General features: G+C 48.9%; 1 pseudogene; it reads left to right on the top strand.

Annotated features, from left to right (window-relative positions):
- The first annotated feature begins 170 nt into the window (after window positions 1–170).
- On the top strand, window positions 171–2,853 carry LOC102248479 (annotated as a pseudogene).
- Window positions 2,854–13,937: the final 11,084 nt, after the last annotated feature.

Raw genomic sequence — 13,937 nt, 5'->3', positions numbered from 1 at the left:
CTGTGCTTCCTGTCACCATGTCCTGTTTCATAAACTCCCCTTTACAGTAGAAGTTCAAGCAAGTCTGTTTCCTGCAACCAGAGCCATGCATGAGATAATCCTGTAAAAGCCAACAAGTGATGCAAGCGGGACTGAGACGTCTGGTAAATGAAAATGAAAATGCATCTCTTTCCCTTCGGCGTGCCACTGAAGATCCTGGTGTCGCCATGGGTCGCCGCCCCGCCCGGTGTTACCGGTATTGTAAGAACAAGCCGTACCCAAAGTCTCGCTTCTGGGTGTCCCCGATGCCAAGATCCGCATCTTTGACCTGGGGCGGAAGAAGGCGAAAGTGGATGAGTTCCCACTCTGTGGCCACATGGTGTCAGACGAATATGAGCAGCTCTCCTCCGAAGCCCTGGAGGCTGCCCGTATTTGTGCCAACAAGTACATGGTGAAAAGTTGTGGCAAAGATGGCTTTCACATCCGAGTGCGGCTCCACCCCTTCCACGTCATCCGCATCAACAAGATGTTGTGTGCTGGGGGGGCTGACAGGCTCCAAACAGGTATGCGGGGTGCCTTTGGAAAGCCCCAAGGCACAGTGGCCAGAGTCCACATTGGCCAAGTCATCATGTCCATCCGCACCAAGCTGAAGAACAAGGAGCACGTGATTGAGGCCCCACGCAGAGCCAAGTTCAAGTTCCCTGGCCGCCAGAAGATCCACATCTCCAAGAAGTGGGGCTTTACTAAGTTTAATGCGGATGAGTTTGAAGATATGGTGGCCGAGAAGCGCCTCATCCCAGATGGCTGTGGGGTCAAATACATCCCTAATCGTGGTCCCCTGGACAAATGGCGAGCCCTGCACTCGTGAGAGTCTCGGTGCTGCCCCCACTTTACACCCACCAATAAATCAATTTTTCAGCCCTAAAAAAAAAAGAAGAAAAAAAAGAAAATGAAAATGCAGAGGATGGGCTCCGGGCGGGCACAGCAGCTCCCGAGTCTGAGTGCACAGGCCACCCCCAGCTCCCCGCAGGACCCCATCGGTCTGCCTGCACCTGCCTTGCGCTGGAGACCTGCTCCTCCTTTTCTCACTCCCGCCCCCCCATCCCAGACAGTGCAGAACCTAACGCAGAGCGAGGTCAGAGCAATTGACCCTCTTGGTGTCCTGGGAGCTGCAGCTGAAGGAAAAGGTGTGGTGCCTCTGGCTTTCGCAGCAGCCGATGGCAGAGCTGTCAGCGGAAGGATAAGCCGCAGTCACCACAAAACCGATGTGTGCTGGTCCCCACGCACCTGCCAGGTGCGACCTGAGACCCTGAGGGGACAGAGGTGAGCATGGTGGGCGTGTCCTTGTCCTCTGGGACTCAGGGTTCACACCTCCAGACACCGCATCACAGGGTGAGGTGGACGTGGATACAGGGCGCACAGAGCAGGAACCCCCAACCTACAGGGCTTGGGGTGGGGTCTCAGAGGGAGATGGGACAAGCCTGGCAAGAGGAAGTGAGAGGAAGCATGTCTGGGGTTCAGGCAGGCCTGAGTCCTCAGCACCAAGGGCAGTGGTCAGGGTGGAAGGCAACTCGAGGAGCCCACAGGGTGAGGGGCCTGGCCTGCTCACCCTTATCCAGTTACCCCTTTGGGGCAGCCAGGGCACCTGCCAGCGAGACACCGTGGTGTCTGTATCTGTTATCAGTCGAGAGGGCCACTCCGGGAGGCAGGTCTGGCACCCAGAGGTTCACACTTAATGCCTGCTGTCTTCCAAGCACCGTCCGTTGGCCATCTCAGTCCTAAGCCATCCCACGAGGTGGGCACTGTCTGAACCTGGTTTCACAGATGTCCTCAGGGTCACACAGACGTGGTCCAGAATGAAACCCAGACGCAGACATGAGGGGGCGGTGGACAGACCATCATGGCTGCTTTGTGACCCATGACCTTCCTGTTCCCAGTTACAGTCTCTCCTGAGATCCGCTGTGCTTCCTGTCACCATGTCCTGTTTCATAAACTCCCCTTTACAGTAGAAGCTCAAGCAAGTCTGTTTCCTGCAACCAGAGCCATGCATGAGATAATCCTGTAAAAGCCAACAAGTGATGCAAGCGGGACTGAGACGTCTGGTAAATGAAAATGAAAATGCATCTCTTTCCCTTCGGCGTGCCACTGAAGATCCTGGTGTCGCCATGGGTCGCCGCCCTGCCCGGTGTTACCGGTATTGTAAGAACAAGCCGTACCCAAAGTCTCGCTTCTGCCGAGGTGTCCCTGATGCCAAGATCCGCATCTTTGACCTGGGGCGGAAGAAGGCTAAAGTGGATGAGTTCCCACTCTGTGGCCACATGGTGTCAGACGAATATGAGCAGCTCTCCTCCGAAGCCCTGGAGGCTGCCCGTATTTGTGCCAACAAGTACATGGTGAAAAGTTGTGGCAAAGATGGCTTTCACATCCGAGTTCGGCTCCACCCCTTCCACGTCACCCCATCAACAAGATGTTGTCCTGTGCTGGGGCTGACAGGCTCCAGACAGGCATGCGGGGTGCCTTTGGAAAGCCCCAAGGCACAGTGGCCAGAGTCCACATTGGCCAAGTCATCATGTCCATCCGCACCAAGCTGCAGAACAAGGAGCACGTGATTGAGGCCCCACGCAGAGCCAAGTTCAAGTTTCCTGGCCGCCAGAAGATCCACATCTCCAAGAAGTGGGGCTTTACTAAGTTTAATGCGGATGAGTTTGAAGACATGGTGGCCGAGAAGCGCCTCATCCCAGATGGCTGTGGGGTCAAATACATCCCTAATCGTGGTCCCCTGGACAAATGGCGAGCCCTGCACTCGTGAGAGTCTCGGTGCTGCCCCCACTTTACACCCACCAATAAATCAATTTTTCAGCCCTAAAAAAAAAAGAAGAAAAAAAAGAAAATGAAAATGCAGAGGATGGGCTCCGGGCGGGCACAGCAGCTCCCGAGTCTGAGTGCACAGGCCACCCCCAGCTCCCCGCAGGACCCCATCGGTCTGCCTGCACCTGCCTTGCGCTGGAGACCTGCTCCTCCTTTTCTCACTCCCGCCCCCCCATCCCAGACAGTGCAGAACCTAACGCAGAGCGAGGTCAGAGCAATTGACCCTCTTGGTGTCCTGGGAGCTGCAGCTGAAGGAAAAGGTGTGGTGCCTCTGGCTTTCGCAGCAGCCGATGGCAGAGCTGTCAGCGGAAGGATAAGCCGCAGTCACCACAAAACCGATGTGTGCTGGTCCCCACGCACCTGCCAGGTGCGACCTGAGACCCTGAGGGGACAGAGGTGAGCATGGTGGGCGTGTCCTTGTCCTCTGGGACTCAGGGTTCACACCTCCAGACACCGCATCACAGGGTGAGGTGGACGTGGATACAGGGCGCACAGAGCAGGAACCCCCAACCTACAGGGCTTGGGGTGGGGTCTCAGAGGGAGATGGGACAAGCCTGGCAAGAGGAAGTGAGAGGAAGCATGTCTGGGGTTCAGGCAGGCCTGAGTCCTCAGCACCAAGGGCAGTGGTCAGGGCGGAAGGCAACTCGAGGGGCCCACAGGGTGAGGGGCCTGGCCTGCTCACCCTTAGCCAGTTACCCCTTCAAGAGCCCTGCACTTGGAGCAGAATATGGGCGCCAGTACTTCCCACAGGGGAGGTGTGGGAACAAGTTTAGCAGCTCTTCAGTTTGCGTTTTCCTGCTTACGTCGTACGCTTCTCTGGGAGCTGGTCATGATTATGGCGTCTTATCCCTCCAAGAGCAACTGGAGCCATCAGGTGTCTCTGTTGGTTGTTTCGTGTCACAGGGGGATGCGCGTGGGAAGCCCTGCCCCAGATGTCGGTCACCTGGGAATGCTTCCTTTTCTGAGGCCAGGGGCTTTCAAGGGGAACATCAAAACGTTCCCACCACAGGGTCTTGTGGTGCTTCAGATTCCTGGGCAGACGGCTAGCTACAAGCCTGTCTGCCGGGTGACAGGAACACTGTGCTGGGTGTCAGGGTTGCATCACTGGGGATAGGAGGCTGTGTCCGGAACAGAACAGCCCGGGGTCAGGCTTGCCCAGGCCAGGAGGCTGCCCCAGCTGCTGGGTCCCAGCGTGGTGCCGGGTCGTGGACTTAGACGGGGGAGGGCCTTCCCATCTTGGTCTGTTGCAAGAACATAGATGCTTTTCACGGGACAGACTCTGTGTGATGGTTCTATGCAAACTCACCTGCTTTCTGGTTCCTGCCTGACTGGCAGAAGATGCTTTCAATACTCGCGCAAGCCTACCATGCCATGGAGATTAGCATGCGGGGCACTTACTCGGGAGCTATTTGGGGATGTGAAGAAGGAAGGACGGAGCAGAAAGTGAGGTTGAGCTGTGATGCAGCCCAGACATAGGCCTCCGCCCATCTGGAGGGAGGGTGGCCCTGGCGAGGGGATCAGGCCTTTCCATCCCCACACTGACTGGTCATTGGACACAGCTTCCCTTGGAGGCGCGCTGTGACCTCCCAGCAGTGGCCCGTGCCCATGGGCAGAGAGGAGGTCCGGGCGGCACGCTCGGCATCCACAGTAACAATGACCACAGCAGCCGTCATGCTGTCACGCACACACTCACTGAATCTCACAACAATCTTCAGATGTATTTTTATTATCTCCCTTTATGAAACACTAGCAGTCAGGACGCTTAGCTTTTCCAGTTACCCACCGATGGTGTCTCAGAAAAGCCCTTATTCCTCTCTGACATTCAGCCCCCCAAGCTCTGAAATGGGGAACAGAACACCTGGCCTGCCTTTTATCTCCCTTGTAGCATCATTGCCAGGACCAATTAAAACAGGGCCATGAGGTGGGAGTGCTTGGTGAATGGCTAACCCTATACACGTACAAGATGGAATTCTTATTCCACAAGAAGGGCAACATGTGACCTAAGAGGTGGCAGCATAAGCCCATCCCAGACCTCTGAGGATGGCCCTGGGCCTAGACCTTTTGGAAACGCCAAGTGGCAGAGGCCAAATGCAAATGCTTCCACTTGGCAAATGGAGACATGGAGGCAAGTGACAGGGAAGCCTGTGGACAGAACTTAGGCTAAGAATCCGTTTCCAGATTCCATGTCCAACATGGCCTTGGTATGGCTCCGAAGCCACTACGGAAATAAGGGCTAGCCCATCCCAGAGCACACAGACCTCCTGCGCAAGGTGGGAAGGAGGCAGCCTTTGTTGATGCCTACCTGTGCTCGGCACCCTGCCAGGTGCTTTATGGGTGTGATGTTTGCCTCTCTTCAACAGCCAAAGGCACTGTGGACCAGCAAGTCAGAGGTTTGGATGTGGAGGTGACTTACTAAGAGCCCAGAGCCGGGAAGGGGCAGGGCCTTGGCCTTCTGCAGCACCCCTGGCTGCCACCTGCCAGGTGAGATGCTAGCTTCAGTGCTGCAGTCCAGGGGATGTTGGGAGCTTCGTGGGCTGGCCAGCGTGTGAACTGTTTCTATACAAGCTCAAACTGTGGGAGAGAGGGAGAGCCTTCAGCTCTTGCAGGAAGACCTGTTCTTTAATTTGGGGATTGGTGTGAGGCTCGTTTCTGGAGCTAATATGCAGGGGCCTGATGTGGGTGATCAGAGCAAGTAGCAGGCTGCTGAGGTGAGGACTGGAGCCCCCGCGCTCAGGAAGAAAGCTCTGGGCCAGGGCAAGGGCACAGAGAGGAGGCTTTCCTACGGCCCCAGCATGGCAGTGGTTCCTTAACGAGATTCCGAGGAGGACCACCGTCAGGCCTGGAGAGGGCTGTGTGTGCCCGTGTGCGTGTACCGTGTGCATGCCGTGACTGACCTGGGTAGATGTACCCCGGGGCCTCTTTATTCATTTGCAACCAGGGAAGGTCCACCCAGATCTATCTAAACCTGTTCCGTGGTGACTGCGGCCCTATGGACGGTGCCAAGTTCTTCAAGGGAGCTGTGGGCTCAGTGAGGAGGGAGCAGAGCCCAGAGGAAACCATGGCCCAGGTCTAACCTCGTCCTCTGTGGGGCAGACTTCCCATCTGTAAAGTGGGAATGATGCTAGCACTTTGATGAACCCGCAAAGCTTTTAGTAGAGTCACGTGAACATAGTAAGCACGTGCCCCCTGGTGGCTATGGCTCTTCCAAAGTCTATATATGTTGAAGTTTTGGGATGTTTTGTTTTGTTCACAGTCGTACAAGTTCAGTGTCATCTATTGTGGTGAGTTAAATACTTGGTCACTACGAGGTGGCCATCTCCTTCCTGTTCTCAAAGAAATTCTGCTCTGAATGAATGGATAGGCCCCGCCCCCTGCTAATTAGTGCCTGACTGTGTTCTTTCATCCTTACACTTGCAACTTTCCTGTTTAATATTTTGGGCATGTCTCTTGTAAACAGCATTGAGTCAGATTTTAAAATCCAACCTGATACTCTGACCCCTAAGTAGGAAGCTTAGTTCGTGTCCACCTGTTATACTCTTTACTATATTTGGACTTGCTTTACTACTTACATTTTTTAAACCCTTTTCGATGTTTCTATTTCTCCTTTCTTGCCTTATTTGGCGGGGAGGGGGGCAGGTGTTATTGCCTTTTTATTTCCCCTACTGGTTTAGAAGTTACATAATCTGTTTCTGCTTTTTTAGTGGTTACTATTGAAATTTTACCAGGAACATTTTACTTTTCATATTACTAAAGGTAATAAATATTTAACTTTCTTTCCCCAAAAATTCATGGATCTATTTGCATTTTTAACCTTAATCATCTCCTGCTTAACCTGTAAAGCATTATTGATGGCATTTTAGGTCTGTCCTTTTTCTGATTCCACATTTAGATTTTTTTTTATGGGGTTTGTTTAGATTTTCCTACATGTTTACTGATTTCTTGGCTCACCATTCTTGCTTTCATCCCAGATCGTGTGTGATAGGCCGAAGAATAGCCCCCAAACCCATCTACTTCCTAATCCACAGACCGGTGAATGTGTCAGGTTACATGGGAAAGGGGGAATTAAGGTTACAGATGGAATGACTTTGCTAATCAGATGACTTAAAACAGCGGTGTTGTTCTGTGTCATCAGATGGGCCCAGTGGAATCACAGGACCCTTCAAAGTGGAGGAGGACAGGAGAGGAGTCAGAGTGATGTGCGGGGAGGAGGACCTACCCCAGCTGCTGACTCTGAAGAAGGAGGAAGGCCCAGGGATGACAGGAGGAATCCGCCAGATGGTAGAAAAAGCTGGGAAGCGCTTCTCCCAGAGCCCCCGGCAGCCCTGTTGACAGCCCATTCCAGCCTGTGAGCCTTGTGTCAGAATCTGATCTGCAGAAAGGGAAGATGATAATTTTGTCTTGTTCTGAGCCACTAAGTTTGTGGCAATGTGTTATAGCAGCTAATAAAAAAGGAATATACTTTCATTCTAGGGTAATTTTCTTCTTTTTAAAAAACCCTTTAGACATTCTTTTAAGGAGGGCTTGTTGATAGCAAAGTCACTTATTATTTATCTGAAAACATCTTTATTATGTCCCTTCTCTTGACAGATACTTTTGGTAGGTACACAATTCTTTATCAACAGTTAATTTTCTCAGCACTTTGAAGGTGGCTTCCATTTCTATCGTGACATCAGTCACTTCCAAAATAATCTCTTCAACTTCATTTACAGATTCATTGCAGTCCATCTGTGCACAGATTTCTCTTTATCTTTCTGGGGATGAACTATGTTTCTTAGAGCTGTGGATTCATTTATTTACCAGTTCTGGAATATTCTAAGATGCTAACTCTTCAAACATTGTTTTCTCTCTGCTCTCTTCTTCCCGCTAAAGAGGCTGTGACTAGATTATGCTAGACCTTCTCACTCTGTCCTCACAGTGTCTTAACACGTCTGCCCCACACTGACTTGCCCTGTTTCTTTGTTCTTCATGCTGAGTAATGTTTTTGGACTCTCCCAGGGAAATAATTCCTTTTGTAGAAATGCATTCCTTCTGCTGTTGAAACCCATCCACTGAGCTTTTTATTTCAGAAACTGTATTTATTATTTCTAAAAGCTCAGTTTAATTCTTCCTCAAAACTGCCTGCTCATTTGTTATACTTTTCTCTTGCTTACTTTTTGATTCTTTTTTTTCCATTTAAGTTTTTCAAACACAGTAATTTAAAATTTTGAATCTGGTAAATCTTAGGTCTTTGGGGCCTCAATCTGTTATTTTTGTTTCAGACTCAGAGGTTCCCATACCACTGAGCCCTTGTCACAACAGGAGTTGGAGGGACTTGGATTCCACATCATTGAGACCTTATCACACCTGGAGTTGGAGGTCTGAATGGTGAGGCCAAGTTCCCATCTGGGACATTGAAGTCCACCCAGCAATAACCTCAAAACTCTCAGAAAAAGAAATAATAAAGAAAGAAAAAGGAAAAAGAAATAAAGACTAGCCCTAGCCAGTTTTGTTCAATGGATAGAGCATCGGCCTGTAGACTAATGGGTTCCGGGTTTGATTCCGGTCAAGGGTACATGCCCTGCTTTTGGGTTCAACCCCTAGTGTGGGGCCTGCAGAAGCAGCCAATCAATGATTCTCTCTCATCATTGATGTTTCTATTTCTCTCTTCCTCTTCCTTCCTCTCTGATATGAAAAAAACACACCACAATCACATATGTGCGTGTGTGTATACACATATATAAAGAAATAAAGACTACATTGAATTATTTATAACATTAACCTTCTAACAAAACATGACAACTAAGATCTTTGCTCAGACTTGTAAAAAATAAACATAATTAGCCTGGCCAGTGGTTAAGCATCAACTATTGAATTATTTATAACATTAACCTTCTAACAAAACATAACAACTAAGATCTTTGCTCAGACTTGTAAAAAATAAGCATAATTAACCTGGCCAGTGTGGCTCAGTGGTTGAGCATCAACTCATGAACCAGGAGGCCACGGTTCCATTCCCAGTCAGGGCACATGCCTGGGTTGTGGGCTTGATCCCCAGTCAGTGGCTTGCAGGAGGCAGCTGATCAATGATTCTCTCTCATCATTGATGTTTCTATCTCTCTCTTTCTCTCCCTTCCTCTCTGAAATCAATAAAAATATTTTTTTTAAAAATAAGCATAATTAAATGAACATTTTAGTTAAAGCAGTTATTATAGAACAAAGGACCTTGACTGAAAGGGATCTGTGAACAGGCCTCAGGGTGGGGGGTGGGGGCGGTTCCATGAACTCACTTAAATTCTATGCACGAGGTTAGGTTCATTTTGGGGATAAGGAGCCATATCTCAAAAGGATGTGTAGACTCAAAAGGTTAAGAATCACTACTCTGGAGCTACTTCAAAAATGAAGACAAACTCTAAGCTCTTACTTAGTATGTTTCCTCACTACCCCTTTGCTGTTCTGGCTCCTGGTCCATCTTTATGTAGCTTCTATGAGGGCCTTTTGCCTATTTTCCCACATGGGATTTTGAACTCATACAATTTGAAAAGAAAAATATTAAAATTCTATTAGATCAGTGAGCAAAGGGAAATTTGCCAAAAGTTGAAATCAGATGGAAAACAAATACAGAAAATGCTTAACTTCCATAATTAACAAGGAATTCACAGTTAGAATAGGGATTTACACCTAATAAATTAACAAAAATGAGGAAAAGTACATTTCCCAACATTGGTGAGGCTGCAGTGAAAGTTGATGCCAGTGACAGGCTACAGTTCCAGCTTTTCAGAAGGTGATTGTGTGACATGTATCCAAATCCATAAAAATATGGTGAATCTTTGACCCAATCATCCCACTTCAGAGAACCTTTCAACAGAAGATAACACAAAGTATAAAAGGCACACCATTGTTTCAGCAAAGATGAAAACAACAAAAGACCAAGAGAAACCTCAGCATTCAAGAAAAGGAATATTAATTAATAATGTTGTATTAGAAAACTAGGCAGGTATTTAAAATGTTTAATTGTGAAGACTGGGTAGCCCACTTGAGAAGTGCTTATTACACACTGTGCCATGTCATCCTCTGGGGCTCAGAAGGAGAAGGAGGTCGCTGAGGTGCACAGTTCTCAGAGGAGATGGAATGAGGATGCAAATTTTCCTCCACTTAAAAACTATGCGCAAATGGTTGTGCCTCATCACTGACATTGTATGAGTAACAAACCAAGAAGCCTGTGGCTACACGCATAGACTTTACAGTTCTGGGCAAACAAATCCCACCAAAAATGCTACAACATAGTGATCACGAAGCAGAATCCCCAAATGCTCGCCTTCTTGGTTCTGAGGAGGGCTCATCTGAAAGAGTTAAGGGTTTTCTTTTCACCGGATCTTCAGTCATCATCATGCCAATAGTGCCCCCTGAAGTCACGAGTTCTTGACTCATCATGATGGTCACCAATCTACTCACTCTTCCCAAACACGTCCACTATCTTCATGCCTTTGCCCATTTCTCCTTACTCAGATCTTATTTCCGGCCAGAAACTCATTCATCCTGAACTCTAAGGCCAATTCCTCTGAGAGTTATGCCCACACATTCCCCATCAGTGTTAGAGCTTCCCCAGGGCTCCCATGCTCTTCCCCTTCTTTCCACGTGGCTGAATGTGCTAGGATACATTTGAGCTTCATCTGTTTCCTCACGGCTACTTCGAGTTTCTTGAAATCAGAACCTTCTTTAATCCATAGAAAAATTGATCAAATATGAGATCTCAAGTTGGATAAACCTGGGTTTGTTTTTTTGTTGTTGTTGTTGTTGTTGGTTTAATTTGGGCCACACCACTGACTCTCTTTGTGACGTTGGGCAAGTTATTGTGCTTCCTTGAACTTCTGTTTCTTTATTAGTTCAAGAAAGGTCAAAGAAAACCTGTTTCATAAAGCTATTAGCATATGCTAAGTGCCCAATAAATGTTAGCTATGCACGCAGGCTATGGGTCAGGGGAGAGGACCAAGACCAGGTTCTTTGCTCCCAGCTCAGTGCCACACCAAGTGTGTTGGGGGAGGTGTATGAAGCACAGACACCCCAGCTCCCTGACAACAAGTGTCCAACTCTGAGTCTGTAAATTAGCAGTTGTTTATCCTGTCCCCTTGGAGCCCTCAGATGTTGGGGAAACCCCTTCACACACTTCCTCCTGTGCCCACGTTGAGGAGGCCCAGGAATAGATCCCTGCAGGGGCAGGAGTCAGGTCCCCTAACCACTGCCCAGCCTCCCACTCCCTCCCTCTTCTGGAACAGCAGAAGGTGGGTGAGTCACTGTTATCATCACTGTGACACCCACTGGTCTGGGAGCCTATGACCTCATAACATGAAGAAACTTTCCTTCTGAGAAGCATTTCCTCCAGATTACCAAAGATTAGTCTCCTCTCCTACGGCCATTGTTCTGAGCTTTACTCACCTCTAACTTCTTGAAGTGACCCCTTAACCCTGACATTAACTGTGTCGGGGGACCTCATCTGTGTTACTGAGAAGAATCAGGACATCTGTCAGGAACTGCGTTGACTTTCTTCCTCAGAACTGCAGTGGAACAATAACATCATGAAATGATAAAAAATCACAGTCTAAACCCAGATTGGACGAGATGTGAACCTCACTTCTGTCTGTTGCTAGCTGAGTAAGCTTGAGCACATCTCCTGACCCCTGGCCACTTACCTGGGTGACTTTCCTGTGAAAATCAGACACATGTTGTTTCCGTGAGGGGCTGAGTCCTGAGCTGAGCCCCGAAGAGCGATTTCTTGCCAGGAGCAGCACGTGCCATCACTGAGCTTGGGCGAGAGCACAGCGTCCTGGGGCACCTGCAGGAGACTGGCAGTGACTGTGGCATGTTGTGGGTACAGGGAGCCACAGGGTCCAGAATATGAAAGATCTTGTCTGCCAAAAGCAAGTGGGAACTATGGAAGAAGAAAAGGTAGAGGACCACCCTGATAGCAGTGGACCAAGGTTTTGAACAAGGCAAATGCAGTAAGGAGGCTAGTTGAGGGTTGCCTACGTAACCCACAGATGAGAAGAAAAGGTCTGAACTATGGAGATTACCATCAGGATGGACAGAAGGCCCTAGAAGTATTTAGGAGGTAAATTCAACAGGACTTAGTGAGGACTGAAGGTGGAGATCAAGGGTATTCTTGGCTTAGATAAATGAGGGGCGGCAGCATTTATTGAGAAAGAAGACACAGAAGGATGAGGTTGTTCTTGGGCAGTGGAGGAAGACAGTTCATTCAATTCAAGTCACGTGTTATTTGAGGTGTGGATGGGATACCCAGTACAGGTGGCTGCTGAACCTACACACCTGGAATCTAGAAGAGAACACGGTGCAGAAGATGTAAGCTCTGTATGTGACGGGTGAAGCCTGAGGGAGAGAGGGCATGGGTAACATTTTAGTTTGTGCTATTTTATAATCCTATATAATAAAAGGCTAATATGCAAATTGACTGATCGACAGAAAGACCACTAGCTACAACATGGACTGACCACCAGGGGCAGATGCTCAATGCAGAAGCTGGCCCCTGGTGGTCAGTGCGCTCCCACAGGGGGAGCGCCGCTCAACCAGAAGCCCCGAGCCAGACTCACGGCTGGTGAGTATAGCGGTGGTGGCATAACCGGTATAAGCCATCAGTCGGACATCTCCCGAGGGCTTCCCGACTGTGAGATGGTGCAGGCCGGGCTGAGAGACTTCCCCCACAAGTGCACAAATTTTGTGCACCGGGCCTCCAGTGTCATTTATAAAAACCATCAGTTCTCCCCGCTGGACTATGAACTATCACATTTTAATCTTTGAGTTTATTTTCTACAACAGTATCATGAATAAAGGTAAAAGCTCAGAAAGTTGGAGTAAATCAATCAATAATAAATTAGTTTAGTCCTTTAAAAGGAAAGGGCTTTCACTGCAGCCAAAAAACTGTATCTTCCTCATGATCTCTGGGAGTAGCACAGGTGAGGAGAGAATGAGGGAATAGGACTGCAGGATGCAAGATGCAGGAGGATTGGGCTGGGGTCATGGGTCCTGCCCTAGTGGCATCTCCAATGCCCTGGCCATCACAGCACCAGACAGCATCACAGGATCCCAAGCTGCTACTGTCAGGGTCACCCAAGGTGAGGACCCCTCCAAAATCCCCAGTTCTCATTACCAGACAGTTACAGCTCTGTCCCCAGTATTGTTGCTGGTCTCCCACTAACCTTAACTCGAGTTCTACTAAGAAAGTAAATTTCTTATGCTTACCAACCTCTGGTAAAGTAAAACTTCCTTTACTTTGCCCTAAAAAGGTCTCCTCTAAGCCTCAAGGAGTGTCATGTCTGAAGTCTAGCCACTTCCCTTTGCTCAACTTCGAGAACCACTGCTTCCTGCGCTGCGTGCGAGCTGCCCACGCGAGGCAGCAGCGTCTCCTCTGCTTTCCAGTGTGGGACAGTAGTGGCTGGGGTGGCAAACATCTGTCACTGCCCTTGAGGTCAAGCAGGGTCATGCACGGGCAGCTTCCCTGGGGCCCACGCTGGGCAAGAGCTGCTGTAAAAACCCTGGCCGTTACTTTGCAAAAATCACCTGTCGCACTGCGATGGTTCGCAACCCCCACATTCTTTCCTCTCATTGCACCCCCGCTCCTGTGGGGACACCCTTTGTGACAAACGAATCCTTACTTCCTCCTCACACCCATCGCTCTCCATCTGAGAGCCCCATTGCTTTTCCTTCCCAGTCTGTATCACTATCTGAAATTATGTTGTGTGTGTATTTACCTGGGTGTTTATGCTCTGTCTCTTGCACCAGAATATCAATTCCTTTACTCTTATTTACAAACTAGTAGCCAGGTGCACAAAAATTTGTGCACTCGGGGGGGGGGTCCCTCAATTATTAAACATTTATCGGCACAACACTGACCACATTGGTGGTGGTGGTGGTCTTGTCAGAATGTGTTATACTATGCAGATGAAAATCTATTTAAACAGATTTGATGTAGATATTTTCAAAGATGGAAGAATTGTCCCTGTCAACTATTTTAGTTGATTCATATCTTCACTAATTGTCATCATTGCAAAGTTTTCAGTCCCCATATGGATTGCTGGATATAATAGGTCATGCGCTGTCCC

This window comes from Myotis brandtii, unplaced genomic scaffold (assembly GCF_000412655.1).
Source record: "Myotis brandtii unplaced genomic scaffold, ASM41265v1 scaffold1259, whole genome shotgun sequence".
Taxonomy (NCBI): domain Eukaryota; kingdom Metazoa; phylum Chordata; class Mammalia; order Chiroptera; family Vespertilionidae; genus Myotis; species Myotis brandtii.
The sequence above is the reverse complement of the archived record's forward strand: the minus strand, read 5'-3'. Positions and strand labels throughout refer to the sequence as shown.